This window comes from Alosa sapidissima, chromosome 14, assembly GCF_018492685.1.
Source record: "Alosa sapidissima isolate fAloSap1 chromosome 14, fAloSap1.pri, whole genome shotgun sequence".
In the NCBI taxonomy this organism is placed as follows: domain Eukaryota; kingdom Metazoa; phylum Chordata; class Actinopteri; order Clupeiformes; family Clupeidae; genus Alosa; species Alosa sapidissima.
Genome location: NC_055970.1, coordinates 21,465,345 through 21,489,591, shown reverse-complemented (window position 1 = coordinate 21,489,591; position 24,247 = coordinate 21,465,345). Strand labels below are relative to the sequence as shown.

The 24,247-nt window shown below is 41.9% G+C and overlaps 1 long non-coding RNA gene across 1 annotated transcript; it reads right to left on the bottom strand.

Annotated features, from left to right (window-relative positions):
• Window positions 1-1,881: 1,881 nt before the first annotated feature.
• On the bottom strand, window positions 1,882-23,239 carry LOC121682133. Its single transcript, XR_006022438.1, has 3 exons — window positions 23,228-23,239; window positions 22,341-22,350; window positions 1,882-2,019 (listed from the first exon to the last, which is right to left on the bottom strand). It is a non-coding gene; the product is annotated as an uncharacterized LOC121682133 (long non-coding RNA).
• Window positions 23,240-24,247: the final 1,008 nt, after the last annotated feature.

Here is a 24,247-nt window from a genome sequence, read left to right as displayed (position 1 = left end):
CTCCAGGTAAAACTTCAACACATACACAAAACCTGGGAATAAGATGCAGACACCTCTATCTGTCTTCATACCTTAACCGTAAATAAAAGAGTTGCAGGACTTTGGTAAATGTAAAGTTAAGGTCTCCTTGGCATAGATGGAAGGTAGCATTCATTAGTATGCAATCTAGCCAGTTGCTGAAGGTGGAATAAACTGGCCCACATTATGTAAAACAAATGACTGTGCTGATAAGATCAGGCTGATATCCACTTATAGATCAGCAGCCTTTTCCACATCTTTCCCCCGGCATTACTTTTGTTTTCAACTGAGTCATTCTGGACAACAGTCTGTCTAAGATAACCACTGGGTAAACACACATGGCTATCTAAGAAGAAACCACGTCCTGATTCTGGCAAAATAAAGCTTACAAACAGAAGCTTTAGTGAATTCAAGTTCAAGTTTAAATTTATTTATTGACCATTATAGAGTTACATAGTCATTTCTATCTATATCATGTTGATGATACCCATAGTCAGGATTATACTCAACTCTGAGAGCATGCCTTTGATAAACCTGATAATTCTTAAAATGTAACTTATTTCGGCAAACCAGAAATGTAACTATGTTTTAACACTATCAATACATCAATCAATGAAATTGTATATATACAAGCCTTAAGTGCTACGGTAGAAACAAGTACATAGAAAAATGCATGGAAGATGGAAACAAGCAGATAAATTATCATCAATACAGTAAACATTTAAATTAGATAATATGTATGGTAAGAGAGAAAGGTAAAATAAAAGAATGATACAAATGTAAAGTGGATAAAAAGAAATAGGGGACTAACTCAAGGGCGTGTACAGAGTAAAACACCCGCCAAGATATGATGGCAGCTGATACAAGTTTTTTTTAAAGTTCCTTCAAAGTCAAAGACACATGTGTTTCCCTTGGCAGTATGTCACCGTATATCGCACAAATTCCAACATCTCTGCCTGGCAATATCTCTGCTGGAGTATACAGCAACAACTCCAGTAAATGCAGACAAGACAAGCAGCACATGACACTTATAAATAGCTTACATTGTGTTGGGGTTATTTGCATGTGTTCTATGAATTTGCATGCATTGTATGATTTTTTTTTGTTTTGTCAAATAAAATTATGTAGGCTAATGTGATGTAGGCTATTTTGATGTGTTCCGTTGTCGAATTGATGAAAGTGTTTTTTTTTTTTTTTTGCATTTGCATTTGCAAGTGTTGTCTGCATTTGTTAGTGTTTTGTGTCTTAATTTTGAAGTGTTATGATCTTTTCAGGCCACCATAATATATCAAAAGCTCTGTCTTTTCAATTCTGCCTATCTTAAGACATCAAAAGCATTTATCTCTAAAACCATCAAATGGAAAATAAGATAGTTACAAAATATTGTTATGATTTGTGATTGAGTGTTCAAGGGAAATGTTTTTGAGTGTACAACTGGAAACATAACTGTCTTGAAAGGGACTGAACTCAGTGAGCTGTCTAAGAAAATTGTGACATTTAAGCCATTCTGTGCCAACTTGTTACACTTCATACTGGTACAGTTCAGTGGGGAAAGCACATTTTAACCAAGTCATTCTCACATGTTTCTCATTATATCACTCATTGACCTAATAGGTTGCAGTAATGGCCTTACAGTAGGACAGATCAGATTCATTAGCAGAAAAAAGATCAGGCAATGGTTATAAGAGCATTTTAGAACCACTGCTGTAATATGCATCAGATTGCTGGTGAATGACATGCTGTAATGGATAAAACATAATTTAATAGAACATTGTTTAACACTGGATAACACCTAATCTTCTTTAAAACTTTTATACCAGTTAAGTGATATTTATTTTTACGCCATTTAAAGGGCCGTTCTGTAACTCCAGTAATTTCTTCGCCGATTTCTCACTTTTGTTGTCACATTGTTCTCTACAGATTTGGAGTACATATTTCACAACCATCTCTTTGGTCTTTTCGCTGGCGCTGCCATGATGAACATCTAAAAAATGAAGCCATCTTATAGCTAGCCGGCATGGCTAACCGGTGCTTGTGCTTATGTCCAGAGCATTTTGTGTTTCTTGCTCCTTCTCGTGGGACTTCCTGATCCAGACACTGCCGGGATGCTAGTGCAGATCTTGCAAGGCAGGTCTTGTGGGGGGAGCAGGTAAAGCCACCATTCTCGCCCCAACAGGTCATTTAACCATCACAATGATTTCTAAACTGTTTATTAAGTTGAAAATGTTGCATAGGGGGCCTTCTAATTGTTTTAATTTGGGGATGTCAGGCTCAGTTTAGTTCTTACAGATCTGTGTGGAACACTGACTAGTGGCATAGTGTAGCATGGGAGAACAAGGTAACCAGTTAACAGAGACCATTTTTACTTGTGTCATAGTTTTATGTGGGTTGTCTGTAAGCACCAGTTCCCCATCCCATACTGCTGTAAAGTCTGCTGAGTTGATTTCAAAAGAGTAAGATTATGGGTTTTTGCCTGGCAGCAGTCATTTCTGTAAGAGCTGCTTGGTTAAATGCATCTGAGAGCACAGCCTGTACACCTGTCTGGCAGTAGTCCAACGGCCTGGCCCAATTCATGGAACAAAATGTCTTGCACTTGCAATTAAATGACAAATGAAGTGCTCTCGTTTAATCTCATTATGGATAATAGTACTGTGCTTGTTGACAGAGTGCAAAAGCACTCTCAACCACTCTTACCATTCCTCCACCAGTTTGGGTCCTTATTGCAATAACAAAGCACTTTCCACCGAGTGCTGGAACCTAGTCAGAGTGCTGTGGCAGGCTAATAGTCCAAAGAGCCACAGTGTGGTCGGAACTGTGTGTGTGTGTGTGTGTGTGTGTGTGTGTGTGTGTGTGCGCGTTTGTGTGTGTGTGTGTGTGTGTGTGTGTGTGTGTGCGTTTGTGTGTGGCTTGGTGGAGTTGGTTGAGCACGATACCCACACCACTCAGTTCAGGGGCACAGTCCCCTCAGGGATCGTAATCCACATGGGAACAGAGAGCAGCCGATGTGGGGGGGGGGGGGGGGGGGGGGTCTGCTGTGCTCGGATGCATGATGGCAAAAAGCACAACGCATAATGAGGATGAATCAACATCCAAAGAACAGAATCTGCAGTTTTTCATTTCCTTCCGTCTTTATTTCTCTCCCGTGCTGCTTTCTCCCGCAATGCCGTACCACACAGCCACTTACTACTACTAATACTACGACTACTGCAGCTGCTGCTGCTGGCTGTGTCTACATGATGCACTCACAGTTCACCTCTCCACCCACTCCACTTCACACTGCTGTTGCCGTTTCCAGGAAGGCAGCAGTCCGGATCGCCTGGATCCCTCAGCTCAGTGAGTAACATGAGCCGGGGCTGTAGAACATTCTGCTGCCCTAAATGGGTCTTAAGTGGCTCCTGGGGGGTGGGCTAACACACTTATGACTCAGGAAGATAAAGACAGCCTTGCCATGGATCCTGCTGAGCTTCTAACACATAGCTCAACTTCTAACACATAGCCCAACATCTCTATTTTGATTTGCTGGCCTTTAGATTTCCTTTCGTGGTTTTTACTGGCTTGAATTGAAAGTGTTCTGAGTAGACCTCTCATATTTCTTTAGATAGGCACAGGACTAGACCTGATGTGAAATGTCAATGAGTAAAAAATACAACATCAACTGGAATTCAGAAATTCAAATCAGAAAACAGCACCACTGAGTTATTTGATTTGTCTTTGATACGTCTTAACATCATAAATCCATGTGGTGGGGAAGAAAGATGCAAATTGTTGATGTTTGTAGTTATAGGATTTTAAAATACAATGTGTAGGCCTCTGTTAGTATGTGTGGGCGTGCAATCTGTGTCAAGATTCCTTCACAGCATATCTGCAAAGAGATAACGCAATGCGAACACAGCTTTCACACATCTTCGAATCAAAAATATCAGTGCACTTGAAAGGGTAAACTGAATATGAAATATATGTATGTGTCTATTTATAATAGATGCATGTATTCATAACCAACATTATATCTAACCACCATATAAATTAGCACAAGGCACAGTGACGGATGAGGAAATGCATTGTAAATAATTATATTACGCTGAAAGGGTTCTAATCACACTGTGCAGATTATGGATGGACACATCCTGTGTGGAGCAACCCATCCTGTGAGCCCTTGAGTCGGTGCTTGCATGCACCTGCCAATCAATCTCTAATTCACACTTCCCATCTCAGCCCTCTTCTGAGGTTTGCACACCGTGGATTCCTGGGCACTCCGAGTCTCACCAAGTGTCTTTCTGTCATCTCCTTGTCGGATTTTCAATTTGTTTCCATTTCTCTTTATTCAGAGTGTGAAAAGTGGTGGACAATAGATAAGATATTTAAGTAGAATTTATAGAAAAGATATTTAAGTAGAATTTATAGAAAAGATATTTAAGTAGAATTTATAGAAAAGATATTTAAGTAGAATTTATAGAAAAGATATTTAAGTAGAATTTATAGAAAAGATATTTAAGTAAGTTGATACATTGAAGAGTAATATGGTTAGAAACGTCTCTGCATGAGCTGGAGCATCCAGGGATTCCTGGAGGGAATACAGTAGTCTGTGATCGATAGGGAATAAACACACCCTATAAACACACCCCTCCACTGCTCTGAACGCCAGCCTGGGCACCAGTGACAGGGGTGTGTATGCCCACTCATTAGTGTGTACAGTACGTCTATCTGTGTGTGTGTGTGTGTGTGTGTGTGTGTGTGTGTGTGTGTGTGTGTGTGTGTGTGTGTGTGTGTGTGTGTGTGAGAGAGAGAGAGAGATAGAGAGAGACAGGGAGAGAGTGTGTGTGTACAGTGTGTCTGTCTTTGGGGTGTTCACATTTAGATACATGTTATGGGTTCCATGTTTTTTTTTTGCTTTTTGAGAGAGAGAGAGAGAGGGAGGCAGGCTGATAGACAGACAGATGAACTAGTGAGAGGGGAGCAGACAGACAGGTGAACACAGGAAGACAGGGGGGTAGAGAGAAGGGAGCTGATACATCTGTGTTTCGGGGCATCCTGCCCAGCACACCTCCAGACACATGAGATTATCCTCCTCCTCCTCCTCATCCTCATCCCTCGGCACCGTCTCCATTGTGCTCTCCTTCCCTCACCGTTGCGTCAGACTTCCTGCAAAGCCTCCATGACTAAACGCACCCAGTACTAGCAGGAGTACTCTACGGAGCCACACGGAGATGATGCACTCCACTTAAACTATGTGTACACTTACATGTGTGTGTATGTGTGTGTGTGTGTGTGTGTGTGTGTGTGTGTGTGTGTGTGTGTGTGTGTGTGTGTGTGTGTGTGTGCGTGCGTGCGTGTGTGTTCATGTGTGTACATGTATGTGCGTCTTCGAGTGTGTTCGTATGTGCTTGTGTGTGTGTGTATGCAGGTGTGTGTGTGTGTGTGTGTGTATGCAGGTGTGTGTGTGTTTGTGTGTGTGTGTTTGTGTGTGTGCAGGTGTGTGTGTGTGTGTGTGTGTGTGTGTGTGTGTATGCAGGTGTATGTGTGTGTGTGTGTGTATGCAGGTTTGTGTGTGTGTGTGGGTGTGTGTGTGTGTGTGTGCATGTGTGTGTGTGCTTGAGCAGCCGCCAGTTACAACAGAAGAGAGTGTGCAGGTTGGTGTGTGAGGCCTCATTAGGTGCCTGGTGGCTCAGATTCCCACCAAATGAGCTCCCAAGCGAGACGACTCCTGCACCAATCCACCACTGGAAACGGCTCTGAGTGTGTGTGTGTGTGTGTGGGTGTGTGTGGGTGTGTGTGTGAGTGTGTGGGTGTGTGTGAGTCTGTGTTCAAGAGAGAATGTCAGTATTTCATGTGACCAAATGATTTCACTTCATAAGATGCAACCAGGTATAGAGCACTCTACTCTCCTGCTGAGTCCAGAACAGGACCTGGGGCCTGTACTATGAAGGGAGCTTAACCTACCCAGATGTAACCCTGGGTTACTTTGTTAAACCGGGGTTGACAAAACCTGGTTATCTTAAGTGGTGTTAATCGGTACTACGACGCTGATTAAGAAGTTGATTTGTTGAACTGGGGTTAACCTAATTGGAGTTTGTGCGCGTTCACATAAAAGGGGCGGGTTGCAGCGCAAGTCACCACTTTCAATGATGACGTGATCACCTTATTTTACGGACGAGGAATGCACAATTATTGTGACAAGTTACGAGGAATTAAAACAAAAATCAAATACGTCGGCAGCAAACAAAGCAAGACAAGGCTGTTGGCAGCGTATTGAAGATCGGGTAGCCTAAATGCCTAAAAGTAAAGTTTTATTTCCACATGTTCTTCAAATAGCCTATGTGTTACGGAGGATTAATAGCTTGCGGAATGTCTGAAATGAGTTGAAATAATTAAATTGCCTATTTTGAGTTCATAGAAAGGCCTACAGATGCAACACAATTCAGAAGTGGGCATATAGATTACAGTAGGCTAATAAGGATAATTGAATGTTTAAGTAGCTCCCATTGACTGATTTAGTGTATGCCTAATCCTGTGAACATTTCAGATGCAACACCATTGCCAAACGCACATGGCAGCAGGTGAAATTAAAACACAAAAACATTATACAGAATAGTAGTGTAACGTCGGCGCACAAGACCTTGTTAGCGTTCTTCCACGCAGGGCATGCTGGGATACGGGGGTGAACATTTGGGGGGCTTATGTCTTTATATCTCCTAAGTTATAAGTGTAAAGTTAGCGTCTTTATTGTAACATGTTCCCCTTTTAGTTCTCCCTCGTGTGTGATCCTTTTTGTGTGGGGGGCTGCGTCCTCCCCTGTATGTGTAGAGTGTGTGTCTACTTGACCTGCCCTGTTTGCATTGTGTTCTGTGTCTGTGTCCCTGCTCTCTTTCTCAGCTAATAAACCTTTTGATTGGACAACTGTGTGTGTCGCTATCAAATCATTACATTGGTGTCAGAAGCGATTTTTGGACATGGCCTCCACCAAATGAGAGAAACTGGGAATGGAAAACCATACCACTGGGTGGAGGCCCACGCAAGAGGATCCAGAGAGAGCCCGTGTAAGGGCTGCTAAAGAGCTTGAGGCCTTCTATTGTTCCTGCCGCCAGAGGAGAGGAGCTGTCGCCTGGACCTGCCTGCTGCCATGGGAGGAGATCTTGCCGGAAGAGGGGCCTGAAGAAGCGGTCGTGGAGAAGACGACGCTGGCCTGGGCGCTGACTCCGCTGCGAGCCGCGACGCGTGAGCAGAGCCAAGGGAGAGCGGCAAGGAAGAGGTTCCTGGACGACGGACGGTTGGCAGAGACGCTGGGGGCAGCGAACTCACGACGGTGGGGCAGCTTCGACGGAACGGCCCTCTGAACTTTAAAACGTTTGGGTGCGTGTGAGAGGCACCGTGTTGTGTGGGCGCCCGTTCTAGTTGGCCTGTTGGCCGGCGCCGTTAAAAAAAAAAAAGTTTGTTGTGTGGAGTTCGATAGCATGGCCATCTCGGGGGTCGTGCCTTCGCTGAGGCTGTGAGGGAGTGGAACGGGCCGGGAGCAGAGCAGGACAGCTCTGCGAGGAGGCAACACGAGGAGGGACGCCGAAGACGGTAGCTGCAGCGGGAGAGCTCAGCGCGGTCCGGTTGCTGCGGAGTCGGTGCCTGTCTGTCCTGGTCGGTGAAACGACGGAGCAAAGTGGCGTTGGTGCAGCTTCATCTGACGCCCCTCGAACCCCAGTGCTTGGTACAGTGTCGACGGTTGAAAAGGCCACCTAGGGCCCCGCCAGGAGAGGAGGAGTGCCGCGGTGACACGCCGCGGAAAGTGCAGCCTGAGGGCGGCTGCTGAGAGGGAGCTGGTGACGAGCGGGGACGGCCATGTGGCTGCTAGCACGCCCGTACTGGATTGCTAGCAGCGTGACGCCCCGTTGAGTGAGCTCCTGCGGCGTGTGCACCCCACGTGAGTTGGCGGTACTGTCGCACTGGACTGAGTAGCGGGCGACGCGCGCCGACGTTAGCATGTGGCTACCTCGTGGTCATTGCCGAGGATGGCAATGGCTTGTTGGGGGAGCTGTGTAACGTCGGCGCACAAGACCTTGTTAGCGTTCTTCCACGCAGGGTATGCTGGGATACGGGGGTGAACATTTGGGGGGTTTATGTCTTTATATCTCCTAAGTTATAAGTGTAAAGTTAGCATCTTTATTGTAACATGTTCCCCTTTTAGTTCTCCCTCGTGTGTGATCCTTTTTGTGTGGGGGGCTGCGTCCTCCCCTGTATGTGTAGTGTGTGTGTCTACTTGACATGCCCTGTTTGCATTGTGTTCTGTGTCTGTGTCCCTGCTCTCGTTCTCAGCTAATAAACCTTTTGATTGGACAACTGTGTGTGTCGCTATCAAATCGTTACAGTAGGTTTATATAGTTATAGCTTGCAGTCATATTTCTTAATTATGAAAACATGTAGGCCTAGTATGCGTATAGCCTTCACTTGGCCTCTGTTTTACAGCTAACAAGAAAAAGGTGTCTTTGAACTTTGAGTGTTTTACAGTAGCAGAGGAGTTGGCCATCGCAAATAATAATGGAAGGCCGATTATGGAAGGGGTTGAGGGAGGCATTCGGTCGGATTCTGGTGCTGTGGAAATGTGTAGCCTTTATGTGCAGGGTACAGTAATATGACATTTAAACAAGTTTGTTAAAATGGTGATTTTAATTTATTATTTAATTTAATTTATTATTATTTACGATTTATTTTCGGACATACAGTATTCTTGCTCAGATGTTCAGTATCACCGATGGAATACATGAATGTCCACGTAAGGGCATTGCTATGACGGGTGACATTAGAGACGTCTGCCTAGATCATCTGACAAAGATAACGAATTCCCTTGGCTGACAATCTGAATATATACGAAATACGATATATACGAAAATAAATCGCACATACAGTATGCTGAACATCTGTAAAAGGCTTCCATTTGCTGATTTCTTCAACATACGGACATTTGAAGACATAATGCTGAGCTTGTTGAGGGAATAGTTCTGTAATATTGACTGAATGCTGTAATCATATAGAGCCTTTGATTGTGAAAGGCATGTGCTGTAAATGCTATGGTGAGGGTAATGGTGACGTACTGTCACCCTGTTAATGTGTAGGATGGCAAATAACAAAAAGACAGCATTCTGTCCTGGTGCTTTCATCTTTTCATCTTAATATGCGCTCATCCAACATCTGAAAGCCAGGCAGCAGTTCATCATTGTGCCTGTCAGGAAGTCCTTTCAGTGCTAAATAGAGTTGCTTTTGTACTATCGGAAGCCCGGGTACAGAAAGCACAGAATATCAGTGAACATCAAAGCATCCACATGGCTCATGTTCACCACAATGACTTCTCTCCAAGTTTTTTTTCCCTGCAAAAGGTGCAAACATCACTTTGGTTAGTCTAGTAGAGTCAACACGGAGTCCTTTTGTTGATGTTATTTCCTCTTGTTTGCCTTTTGGGGCGAGTCCCATTGTGTGTTTTGTTAGTGTGTTGGTCTGAGGAAGGGCTTTGATGTCATTCTGTTGTCTCCTACATACCAGTGGTCCAGCTCTGACTCTCACAACTGAGTTTTGTCAGACAAGAAAATCAGATATTGTAGAACAATACAAGTTACATAAGATATTTATACAATTGAAGACAGTGTGTGTGCAGAAAAAATATATACTAATGCTGTTTTTTGTGAATATACATAACTGAAATTTGAAAAACATTAATTCTGAATAATGACTTTCTATCCTGTCAGATATCACAGCTGATTCAACATATTATATGATTATGTGGACATGACATGACATGATATAATATGATATGGGTATTTCTGAGCATATTTATGAACATTTTGTCAATGTATGTTATGATTAGCATTGCAGAGACTTCTTGCAGATAAATGAACACTGGTAATGCATTTTGGCCACTTCATAAAGTGTGAGTGACACTGATGTAGTTATCTCTCCTCCTGCCCTTTGAGGCTTGAGGGAACGGACTGACAAGGAAGAGGTGGAGATCTTCCAGAAGCCGTTATCGTTTTATCAATCTCTCACTTATCTCGCCCGCAAGAGGGGGAAATAAACATCAGCGACATTGTAGCCCCACACCTCATTTTCTCATCCTTTCACTCTTTCCTCAAGGGCATTGGTCTTTCGTCTCACACTACCTGAAATAGATTTGATTAGAGCACTATCTAATGATCTGACAGTTGATTGAGATGAACGGATACTATTTGTCCAGACGTCATCGTTGAGCAGTGACAGACAAACGTTCATGGCTGTCTCTCATACACAGAGGACCTGTCAAATAAGAAAGTGCCAAAAATAGGCAGGATGTGTTGAACTAGAAAACAAGGTGTCGTCTGAAATGTACCTCAATCTTGCATGTCTCAAAGGAGTTCCTGCCTTTGTGACAAATCTAATTTCTCCAGATTTAGTGATAGCAGGCTCAGAAATTAAAGCAATAAATATGTTTTTTGATTGCAAAAGATATTTAAAAAAAACATCAGACTTCACAAGAGAGCCAATTCCTGATGTTTACATTATAGTTCAAAAGTGGTAATGGAAGTAAATGGCATAGTAGTTTGACTGTACTGTCTATCATGTAAGGCAGCCGTGGCCCACTGGTTAGCACTCTGGACTTGTAACCGGAGGGTTGCCGGTTCGAGCCGCGACCAGGCTGAAGTGCCCTTGAGCAAGGCACCTAACCCCTCACTGCTCCCCGAGCGCCGCCGTTGTAGCAGGCAGCTCACTGCGCCGGGATTAGTGTGTGCTTCACCTCACTGTGTGTACACTGTGTGCTGTTTGTGTTTCACTAATTCACCGATTGGGTTAAATGCAGAGACCAAATTTCCCTCACGGGATCAAAAAAGTATATATACTTATACTTATACATATGTGTACATATCTGTATGTATATATATCTATACATTTAAATGAGACTAAAGGCATGAAGCATGTGGGCTGCGGTCAGGGATAGGCAGTATTTATGATACATGTATTTAAAATATGTATTTCAAATACAAAATAGTATTTTGTAATTTGTATGTTATTGGGTTGAAGAAAATGGCTGCATATTTTGTATCAAAATACTTAGGTGTATATTTTTGTAAAAATACTGCCAAATATATTTGGTAAAACCAATACTTTTGGTGATGATATGGAATTAATGTAGCCTCTGAGTAATTTGCGCAGACTTGTGATCAGAATATTGAGATTCAGGGAGATGATCCAGTGCAAGATGAGTAACGTGTAGGTTGCTCACACACACACAATACACTCCATCTCTCACACAAACCCACTCACTCAACCACATGGTTACTTGTTCACTTAAAGGTTTGCCTGTTTTTGGTAGAACTTTGGAACAACTTTGGGTAACACTTTATTTTAATGTGTCGCTGTTACAGTGTACCTACCTAATTAGGTACAGTGGTACAACCTGTGTAACAACATGTACTATCAGGTACTATCATTGTACTTGCATTATGTATTTGTGGGTACCTACATATAGTTGTTACATTGTAATACTTAGTGCTTTTACAAAACGTTGCCAATTTGCCTAAATTTTCATCAGAGGCAAAGAGCTGACCTGAGACCTGCTGGATGGGGTAAATCTGGTCATGATAGATTTGATATACAAAGCATTCTTAGCTCCAGTCAAGGCCTCATTGTCTTCAGTACATGTAACAGCTGTGCTGCTACAACCTTGTTACTCTTTGATACAGTGGAATAAACCTATTAAGTGTACCAGTTAATTACTTACATGTACATATGACATGTATGTTATGTCTTCGATGTCTTGGAACAGGTCTACTAATTCACTACATAGTACATATATCAACTGTGTTGGTACACACTTATTGCTCTTTGATACAGTGGCATAAACCCATTAAAATGAAGTGTACCAGTTAAGTACTTACAATGACATATTACATGTATGTTGTGTCATTGGTGTCTTGGAACATGTCTGCCATTACCCTACATACTGTAGTACATGTATCAACTGTGTTGGTACACATTTATTACTCTTTTGATACAGTGGAATAAACCCATTAAAATAAAGTGTACCAGTTAAGTACTTACATCTACATATATACATCCTGTCAATGATGTTATGCATCCTGTAATTGATGTGTTGAAACGTGTCTGCTGTTACACCACACAGTACATGTGAATTAGTAGACCTGTTCCAAGACAAGACCTGTTCCAGTTTATTCCACTGTATCAAAGAGTAACAAGGTTGTAGCAGCACAGCTGTTATATGTACACTGAAGACAATGAGGCCTTGACTGGAGCTAAGCATGCTTTGTATATCAAATCTATCATGACCCGATTTACCCCATCCAGCAGGTCTCAGGTCAGCTCTTTGCCTCTGATGAAAATTTAGGCAAATTGGCAAAGTTTTGTAAAAGCACTCAGTATTACAATGTAACAACTATATGTAGGTACTCACAAATACATTATGCAAGTACAATGATAGTACCTGATAGTACATGTTGTTACACAGGTTGTACCACTGTACCTAATTAGGTAAGTACACTGTAACAGCGACACATTAAAATAAAGTGTTACCCAACTTGGACTGTGATGTGTAATGACTGTAATGACCACTTTGACTGTGATCATCAGTAAGCAAATTAACATGAGAATGCAATCGGAACACATGGATCCGGTTAAGTGGTTGCCCTGCAACATTGCTCAAAAAGTTGCCCCATGTAACACCATTTAGCGCTTAGATGGTACCCAGTTAGTTTTAAAAACAACTAAAAGGGTCATGATCCTACTTTATCGACAGCGTTACACAGACTTCTGTGACTTCATTCTTCGTATTACCTGTCAGTGTATTGTGACTTTGAAGCCGTTATTTCAATAGTGGTTAGTTTGTACCAAATTCAGTTGTGACTTCTGAGTACATCTCTTATACAGTATTTATGAGATGTAACAGGCAGGTCAGCATTGTTGATCTGTTTGACTTTGCAGATTTATGGCATGGCTCGTATAGGCAGAGAAAAGCTGTTGCTCTCAAACACTGTCCACTTAATCAACAGAGTCAGTGTACTGATGAAGGGATAGATTAAATTGACAGATATGGAAGGTTTGCAAAGCAATTTCATGCTCCTTGTATTTTTAGTGTTTTCAAAATACAAAAATACAGTATTTTATTTTGATACATGGCATGGCTATTGTATTTTGTAATATGTTTTGATACACTTATAATTAAGGTATTTGATATTTTATTTTAAAATACATTTTGATGTATTTTTGCCTATTCCTGGCTGTGGCATGTGTACTGAAGAATACCAGTAGAATGTGATAGGTGGTAAAATGGTCCAATGCAACCGAAAACCCCCAAATTGCTCTCAAACTCACTCAAATGAAGGCCACTTGTGCTGCAAGTATATATGATATGGTACGATAGCTCTCTTGTTTTTATTGATGACTTGTAAGACAGCTTTGGTCATGTGATTAAGTACCAGTGTATTTGCTCAATCCGTCTTTATTTCAGCACGTCACTGGAATTGGTAGTACCGTGGCAATCGCCAGCCAAGCAACACAAATTACACCGCCGCATGGTACACATCTCTGCTTGTCAAGGTCTCCAAAGACAATTCAATTCCACTCGACATGTGTGAAATGAAATTCTTATAGTCACTCTTTGTGTGTATGTGTGTGTGTGTGTCTCTCTCTCTGTGTGTGTGTGTGTGTGTGTGTGTGTATACAGTATATATAGTGTATGTGTATGTATCAATGTGTGCTTCAGTGAATGTATGTGTTTTTCTTTTTAAATGTACATCTTAAATGTGTGGGTATGCATCAATGCATTAACTATCTATACATTTTATTTTCATATCATGGTAAGTGTTTGCATAAGGGCAATTCCACAGAAAATTGACTTTTTGTCACATCCATAACGCCAGTGAAATGCCTTGGCATTTGTATGATGTGAATGATAACATTCATTTTTTGTGCATTTTTCCTCATGTACATTCTTCAGCCAAAAATGGCAAATGCTCAAATTTCATGTAATCATGTACACTGTACACACAACTCTCACGGCAGAAGGGCCACACCCCAGTGGAGTTTGATCAATTCTTAGTCCTTTTCCTTTTGAAAAAAAGCCTCTGTTCATGCCCATGAGAAATTGTCATCTTGCAGTTGACTATAAACTATGTTCTTGTCTCTGTCAGTGCACAGCTTTCATGGTTGTTTTTTAATTGACGTGATTCCTGTTATCATCTGATACCTCAGGAGACGATGCTGGAGAGCATGCTATTTTCCAGACATTCTTTTGGACATGACAGCATGATAAGAAAACAGATTTCTTCTTATTATTTCATTACACATACAGGGGGGGGGGGGACATGAATGAACTGCATCTTAAGAAAGCTAATAAATCCAAACTTTTTGGGTAACACTTTAATTTAGGGAGCACACGTTAACCATTAATACATAACTAATATGTGTGTGCACAGTCTTTGCACAGTTATTAGGTCTTTATTGAACAATTTATTATTCTTAATCAATATGTCATTTATTCTTGGCAAATCCTTAATTAGCAACTTGGTCTTGATGTAAGGTTACTGGTATATAGTATGGATCAAAATAGAGAGTTTGTAGACTCCTAATACACTGTCTGAATATGTGGCTTATATTGACAGAATAGTAACATATTATGCCAATGTATTACTATTAGAAGGCTATAAAGTGTCTTTTTTGATCCATACTATATCAATAAGCTTAGATCAAGACCAACTCGTTGCTTATTAAGGATTTACCAAGAATAAATCACCTATTCAGTAAAAAAAAGAAATAGCTGATTAATGACCTAGTAAATGTGTACATGTAATGACACTTAACACAGACCTTATTAAGCTTGAATACATGCACATATTACTTATGTATTAATGACTAATGTGTTTCCTAAAATAAAGTGTTACCACTTTTGGTTATACTTCCATTTAGGAAAATGGAAGTATAAAGGTGAAGGGTTTTTTTTTTTCAGCTTTGTTATTTCCTTCTAACAAGCAGAAGACAGAATCCTGATCTCTTATTAGACATGCCCATGACAGACTCATCTACAATCATAATGGCTGCCTACTGCTAAGCAAGCTTTCAAACAAGGTCACACGTGATGGCACTGAACATTTGGCTGTTTTTATCCTCACATCTCCTCCCAGTCCATAATAAAGGTTCATTCTTCCACAGGAATTGTGTTCGGTACCAGAATTCTCTTTTTCCAAAATGAACTGCTGCTGCAAGAGCAGTCTGACCTGGATTGTGGAGAGATAAGGTGGGGTGCTATTTTTGTGAAATGCAGAAGAAATATTGTTTCTGAGAAAGATAGTATCCTCCAGGAGGGGAGAGAGATGAGTAGGGTCAGACAACAGTGAGAGATGGGGGCAGAAGGCTCTGCCGTAGAGGCAGCATACCTCAAAGGCAAGGCAAGTATATTTATATAGCACATTTCACACACAGACGCAAACTCAAATGAATCACATAAAATAGATAAAATAGCATCATTCAAAGAATACATCAAATAGAATAAAAAACATAGAATAAAGGCATTGTGGAAATATAGGTAGTCTTGACTGTGTGTCACCTCACAAAGAAGCTGCCTCTCAAATAGATCATGGCCGAATCAGAGCCAGGTGAGTGCTGGATCTGTGTGTAATGTGTACCCAACCCATCCGATGGTAGATGGCTGTTTTTGGAGCACATTAGCCCATGGGGCTTCACAAGTCTTCTTTCACAATATTGAGTGAGATGTTTACCAGGACAAAAATGCACAATGAAGTGACTATTCCCTGTAGACTCAAAACCCTTTTTCTGTGAAAGAGGGCTCTCAACTAGAGAGAGAGAGGCCAGTCAAATAATAACACTGAGCATTTATGTGCAGAAATAATTCTTTATCTTTTTTCCCTTATTTAATTATTTCTTAAACAATGTTTGTCGAAACAAGTCTATACCTGTCAAAACATGCTTCTCTGTTAGCTTTTGGTTCCTTTTTATTCTGCTCTCAAATCAATACTTCATTTGAGAAATAACGGAGAACAACACATTATTCTCCCCACAAACAATTTAACACATCTCAGGTCTATTCAGAAGATTCATCCAATCATTCTGCAATGATTGGGTCCATTTCTCATTTTTGGTTTACCAAGAAGCACTGAAATTAACGTAGGAGACAAACAACCTTGTTCTTGGTCATCCAATTGACAGCAAATCACAGACTGTAAACAGAAAAATTCAACGTTCTCTGACATTCTCCTCAAAACTTGGCTCATGAAAAACCCATCTCCTGAAAGCCAAAGACTCCATGTCACATGGACTGTATGCTCTCGTTGCATATAGCTGCAGGCCCAAAATACAACTTTAGACCTCAGAAGAGCCAGCGACACTAGGCCACTTGAGTCTGCTTCACAGGCTGAGTGTTGCTGTTTCTGCTCCGTTATGAACTAATCTCCTGAAACGTTCATCTTGGTCCGCCATCAAACTCGTCCATTTGACTTACAAATGGCACAGATGGTACAACACTACATCGAGCCAAAGTAGGAGAATCAGTGCTCACTGTCTTTTCCTTTTCCTCCGCTTGTCTTTTCCAAACCCACTTTTCTTCCACATTTTCTATATTTTTTTAATCAGCATGAATTAGAGAAATCCCTCCGGCAGTGTATAAGTTATTCATAAACACAGGAACTGGATTTGACACCCAGTATTCTAATAAAAAGACAACAGGGACACTTATGTAATGTGGTTAAGTAAGTGTGCAGATACAGAGAGAGAGAGAGAGAGAGAGAGAGAGAGAGAGAGAGAGAGGACATTCTTGTCCCATATCGGCAGTAGCGCCTGAGGTATAAAAGCCAAGACTCTGCTCAGAAGTCAAATTAACCAGATCCTAAGTCATGTCACCAAGGACAAATATGTTTTGGAGAAAACAAATGCGGCATGCGCACAGCCACACTGACCTGGAATTAATTGTTTCCATTTTTATTTGAACACATTTATGTTTCCTCACAGCTGTCAAAAAATAGACACGACAACGGAATAGAATGATTGCATATTACTGAGTGTGGTGTCCGCTGCTCACTGTCTCTTGTTAACACAACCCAGCTTGTCAAAATGGCCTCCCAGTCCTCACCAATGTATTCAGCTCTGTGGTTTTTGGTTTGCATGTGTGTGTGTGTTTTTTTTTTAAGGGACACTACATCAATTCCCACAACACTTTGCCTAAAATGGCTCCCAGAACGAGTCAGCAGCATTTGATTTCCAGGTGAATCCCAAGAGCCAAGTTGTGCACCAGCAAGTGCATTCATTGCATTTACCTCAGCATTCAATTACTGTACCTAACATGTGATCTCATAAAGCAGAATCATATGACAGACTTTCACAGGCCTATATGGTTATATTTCATATCCATAGACATATTTGATTTATATGAAAGCACCTGCCTGTAACCATAATATTACTGCCTCGGTCATAAACAGTATTATGTTCAATTCAGTCAAATCAATTTAGAATGATAGTAATGGTAGAAGTAACATATCTCGTCAGCAAATGGCCCCTCATGAGTTTCTCTGATTCTTATGGCTTCTGATGCTTTGAAGATCTAAAGCTAAGACGATGTTCCCTCTGAATGATCAAAGCAAATGATCCTTACAAAGGCTTATAATTCTGTCACAGTTTTATGACCTGGATGGATACATGTGGTCTGTTAAGTGGTAAACCTGGAAGTGTATTGATTTAATTTCCCCCTTTCTTTATGCACTCAAGGTCCTTTAGATAACGGTTAAATGGAAGCTTTGTCAGAGGTGATAATGGAATATTATTAGATGCTTGAACACTCCTGCTCAAAATGGCAACATGGACATTTTGCGGATCTTGAGCCTAATGTAAATGAATATGAGCTTGACAGAAGAAAAGGTTATGGATTTCAGTAATAGAGCCTAATTTTTCAGTGAACAGTCTAGTCGACACTTTACTGAAATCGCATTTCATGCTTAGCAGAAATGTGTATTTATATTTATATATATATATATTTATATATATATGGTGTATATATGTATAAAAATATGCATGCATTCCATCCTAATTGGATTTGGCAGCTTAACAACCTGATAAAAAATATGCCTTTGGTCTTGTGATATGACAAAAGGAGCTTTTCCCCCACCAACGCTCATGCATATAGGCTACTTAGGGGCAGCTGAAGAACATGCTGCTACTGTATCTGTAATCTATGGCGTCCTGTGTCCTGTTTACCCACTGCATCCGCATCTAGCAGAACATAAACACAGAAGAAATAAATTAGCTGCCTCCAGGGTGGCATGGAGACTCTCACTACACCCACCACATTCATTACACTCACCATACACACTACACTCACCACACACACTACACTCTCTACACTCACCACACCCATTACATTCACTACACACACTACACTCACCACACTCACTACACTACACTCACTACACTCATTACATTCACCACACTCATTACACTCACTACACTCATTACACTCACCATACACACCACACTCACTACACTCATTACACTCACCATACACACTACACTCACTACAGTCTCTATATTACACTACACTCGCCACACTCACTCGCTACACTACACTACACTACACTCACCACATTTACCACACACTATACTATACTCACCACACTCAACACACTCTTTCACTACACTCACCACACTCACTACACTACACTCACTACACTTACTATACTCTCCCCTCGCGATTGTCAAGTATTTGCGACTTAAAACCGTAATGAATCAGATGTTTGAGCTGCTTAAAATGAGTCACACAGGCATGTACTGTAAGTAACAAGTTCACAGACAGGTTTCCATGGAAACTCATATTTCTTTTAAAATGGAGCACAGTAGGGAAAGGAAATAGTGTGTGTGTGTGTGGGGGGGATGCGGGGTTGAATAGCCGCTGCATTCAGTACTACTCACTACACTCACTACACTCTCTCACTACACTAACTCACTACACTCTCTCACTACACTACACTCACTACACTCTCTCCCTACACTACACTCACTACACTCTACACTCACCACACTCACTACACTCTCTCACTACACTACACTCACCACACTCTCTCCCTACACTAACTCACTACACTCTCTCACTACACTACACTCACCACACTCTCTCCCTACACTACACTCACCACACTCTCTCACTACACTCTACACTCACCACACTCACCACACTCTCTCACTACACTCTACACTCACCACACTCTCTCACTACACTACACTCACCACACTCTCTCACTACACTACACTCACCACACTCTCTCACTACTCCATACTCACCACACTCACTACACTCACCACACTCTCTCACTACACTCTACACTCACCACACTCTCTCCCTACACTACACTCACCACACTCTCTCACTACACTCTACACTCACCACACTCACCACACTCTCTCACTACACTCTACACTCACCACACTCTCTCACTACACTACACTCACCACACTCACTACACTCACCACACTCTCTCACTACACTACACTCACCACACTCTCTCACTACACTCACCACACTCACTATACTCACCACACTCTCTCACTACACTCTACACTCACCACACTCTCTCCCTACACTACACTCACCACACTCTCTCACTACACTCACTCACCACACTCTCTCACTACACTACACTCACCACACTCTCTCACTACACTCACCACACTCACTATACTCACCACACTCTCTCCCTACACTACACTCACCACACTCTCTCACTACACTCACCACACTCACTATACTCACCACACTCACCACACTCTCTCCCTACACTACACTCACTCACCACACTCTCTCACTACACTACACTCACCACACTCTCTCACTACACTCACCACACTCACTATACTCACTACACTCTCTCACTACACTCACCACACTCTCTCACTACACTACACTCATTATACTCACTACACTCACCACACTCACTACCAGTGTTGTGTGTAGCATTACAGTAACGTAACTACTTTTTCGGGTAAAAAGTAGTGTAACACGCTACTACTGAAAATTTGGTAATGTAACATAGTTCCTTTTTCAAATGGGTGCAATGTTACTTTTCCCAGTGACAGATTTGACAGCGACGCTGCTTTCTCAGCTGCACGCTTGCACAATAGGCACAAGCTCCACACGGCAGCCTACGTGACAGAGGCTGGTAGCATGAAGTGCAATCATGGCTCCACATGGTACGTGACAGAGGCAGGTGGCAATGAAAAGCAATCATAGCAAGTGAAACGCAGCCAACACTAACTTCTGAGTGATGGACGTATTCACATTACTTCAAACTCGTTGAAACTAAGGGGAGGAATGTGAGTGTAAGTTGTAGCCTACACTGCGCCCAGGTGAGAAACTTTTGTCTACTGCCATGAACTCAACTGCCAGCCTATTGATAAGCTTTGCACTAGCTTTACACCAAATTTCGGAGGAGCGTCTGTTTAATGAGTATAAGGCTATAAGGTTATAAATTAAGCCTTCATGTATTTTGTGTTCACCTATATGCCTTTAAGATGTAATGAGGCTACATGTATGTTATTTGATATTGTTTCATTGGGCTTTAGTGGTGGTGTTGAAGCCTATAATAGCCCAATGCTTTCTTGTCACGTGCTCTGTTTGCGGCATTTTTTATAATAAAGAGCACAAAATAAATAATTGTTATGTCCTCCATAGTAGAACTTTATGTAGGCCCACACATTTAGGAACAGATATTTGGTTCAGCCCAAAGTCGAGCAACATAAAAGTAACGTAAAAGTAACAAGTAACGTAAAAAGATACTTTCCATAGAGGGTATTAAGTAAAGTAACAGGTTACTTTTTTAAGAGTTAACGAGTAACAAGCAAACACTACTTTTTAAAAGTAACTTCCCCAACACTGCTCACTACACTCTCCACACTCAACACACTCACTACACTCTCTACACTCACCACACTCTCTACACTACACTCACTACACTCTCCACACTCAACACTCTACACTACACTCACTACACTCACCACACTCTCTACACTACACTCACTACACTTACTAACAAGTTCATGGAGAGGTTTCCAGGGGGGAGTGTGTGTGTGTGGAGGGGGGGGGGGGGGGTGGGTTGGATAGCCGCTGCGTTCAGTACTAGTCGCTCATTAAGCTCAGACCTTCTCAGAGGCTGCAGGTCTGGGTGTGTGTTGAGCCCCAACTGTGCTGTCGCACACTGTAATGATGGTGGGAGAAGATGAATGAGATGCCATGGCCGAGACTTCCTGGCTCTTACCGACGTTCATTCCTATATGTGGGCGCCCTGTGATGTCTGATGTCATTTCCTCATTTTCTATAGCAATCACATGTCCAGGACGATTTCAGCGAGTGATGGTCACCTCTGTCCTTGTCGGAAACAGCCTTCACAAGCAGGAATACTGTCATAAATGAGATCGTTATGTACTGAGGCAGCAAAAGGAGTGAACAATGAACAAAAATGACCAAAAATGAAGAAAAGGAGCACAAAATGAACAGATGTTTATGATGACTGAACTTCACCAACTGACATACATATGGTGTATGGCAAAAGTTTATTACACGGGCTGTCTATCTATCTATCTACTGTATCTATCTATCTATATCTATCTATCTATCTATCTTTCTGTCTATCTATCTATCCTTCTATATTGACCCCGCAAAGTTCACCTGTGCTTCTCTGTGCTTGTTGTCTTCCCGTGGCCTTCCCTCCAAAGCCATTTGCTGTGGGAAGCCGTTTGTTTTCATGTGAGTGAACAAGTCATTACTCAACAGGGTGTTTTCTCTGCAAGTTACTACTGTGTGCGTTGGTTGCCGGTAGCGCACCTCATCTCAGTAGCCTACAGCCTGGCTGTCTTACTGTGGTGATTCCGATTTCCCTGAACCCGGAGGTCTGCCGTTCCTCCCCCGCACCCTCATACACCAGCCTATATCATTTTTGTGAAATGTGCTATTATTTATTATTAGGATGTATTTTGATTTGATTTAGTTGATAGAGTTTTGAAAATGTGAATCTTTTGATTTCTGTTAGCTATTGGCTGCTAAGTAAACTGACCTCTGAACCTGCTGTGACGGAAGGAGTAAATGAGAAAGAGAGAACATTGAAGGGAGCGGATGGCTAGTCTAATCTCGAGGGGTCTAAAGGCGCGGACACACCAACACGATTATCAGACGTCGGACATCATCGGACAGTCTGGCGATGTCAGTGACACGACACATCACACTATATTGTTGGTATGAACGAATATATTTATTATTAATTTATCTGAGGTGGCGGAACTGCATCCCCCCCACACACACACACACACACACTTTAACCCCTGTGTATACGTGATCTCCGTAAATGCAGGCCTTACCTAAGTGTTTGTGTTATTGTGTAGGTTGATATACTGTCACTAAATATAACTCTACTGTTCGGCCAGAAGACTAACAGAGTAGCAATCCAAAACTAATCCAAAAGTAATAAGATTATGTTACATTATTTTTGTAATACAATGGATTATGTTACTGATTATAAAAAGTGGCATGTAGTCTGTACTCAGTAATGGATTACATTTCAAAGTAATCTGACCCAACACTGAAGATTCACGTGTGTGCGTGAGGAGCGTGTGGTCACTCATTTCTACTGCAATTAAACAGTGTGATTGAACTCTACTATCATCCAGGCTGCAACAAGGTAACGCCAACTGGCATGCGCCATTTTTGTTTGCTCACACGAGTGAAGCGGCCACAGCATTCCCAAGCAGCGAAGCAGACCTGCGACAGGCTAACTTTTGGGTTTGGAGCCAAGCAGCGTAGCAGCCCTGCAACAGGCTAACTTTTGGGTTTGGAGCCGAGCAGCGTAGCAGCCCTGCAACAGGCTAACTTTTGGGTTTGGAGCCGAGCAGCGTAGCAGCCCTGCAACAGGCTAACTTTTGGGTTTGGAGCCGAGCAGCGTAGCAGCCCTGCAACAGGCTAACTTTTTGGTTTGGAGCTAGCATAGATACTAGCAGTGTATCAGACCTGCAACAGACTAACTTTTGGGTTTGGAGCCAGCATAGATACATTTATTTTGGACTGACCTGGGTTTTCATTTGAGGTTTGTGAGTGTAAATGGTGTTTGTAGATGTGTACGTTACATTTGTCTTGTCCATGTGCATTACCATTTAGCTTACGTTATCTTATTATTTGTTTGTTGTTATTATTTGTTTTTTGCACAAGAGTTCTAGGCTTGCTTTAAGGTGCAATAGATAGGTAACCTGTCGTCTTAAAGGTAAAATAGGTAATCGGTTGCACATAAATATATGATAATAGATACTGATTGCATCCAAAAGAGAAATAAGAGTGATACTTTGTTTTAATGTAGTTAAAGTTTTAATGGGGGATTAGTTGATTTGTTGTCACCGGGATGCAGAGTTAGAGTTCAGTAAGGTGACAGCCGCAGGAAAGAAGCTTCCTCTGAACTTGCTGGTTCGGGTATGGAGAGAAATGCAAGCATCGTTTTCCCTGGATGGCCTCGATGGAGGGGAGTGAGGAACCGGTGATGCGTTGAGCAGTTTTCACCACCCTCTGCAGTGCTTTCCAGTCAGAGGCAGAGCAGTTGCCATACCATACTGTGACACAGTTGGTGAGGATGCTCTCGATAGTGGTAGAAGTTCACCAGGATCCTAGGAGACAGGTGGACCTTCTTTAGTCTCCTCAGAAAGAAAAGACGCTGGTGAGCCTTCTTGATCAGGGTAGAGGTGTTGAGGGTCCAAGAGAGGTCCTCAGAGATGTGGACACCCCAGGAACTTGAGGCTGGTGACACACTCCACCTCAGTCCCGTTGATGAGAATGGTGGTTTGTGTGTGCCAGGTTTAAACTTCCTTTTGGTGTGAAGAGCCAGGTTGTTGTCAGTGCACCACGATGTAAGGTGCTGGACCTCCTCCCTGTAGGCCGTTTCATCGTTGTTGCTGATGAGACCAATTACCGTAGTGTCGTCTGCAAATTTGACAATGGTGTTAGAGCCATGTACAGGTGTACAGTCGTAGGTGAAGAGGGAGTAGAGGAGAGGGCTCTTATTCATTAAAGAGATCCTTAGTTAATTAAAAGGGTTGATACAATGTATAGAAGCTACATTTCAAAACCCAATTAATACAATAATTGCAAAATAGTTACAAGAACTTAGGGCACCCCAAATAGATGTTTGGTTAGTTTAGAGTGGCATACCCATTAATGTGGCATGGGGGCGCTACATAA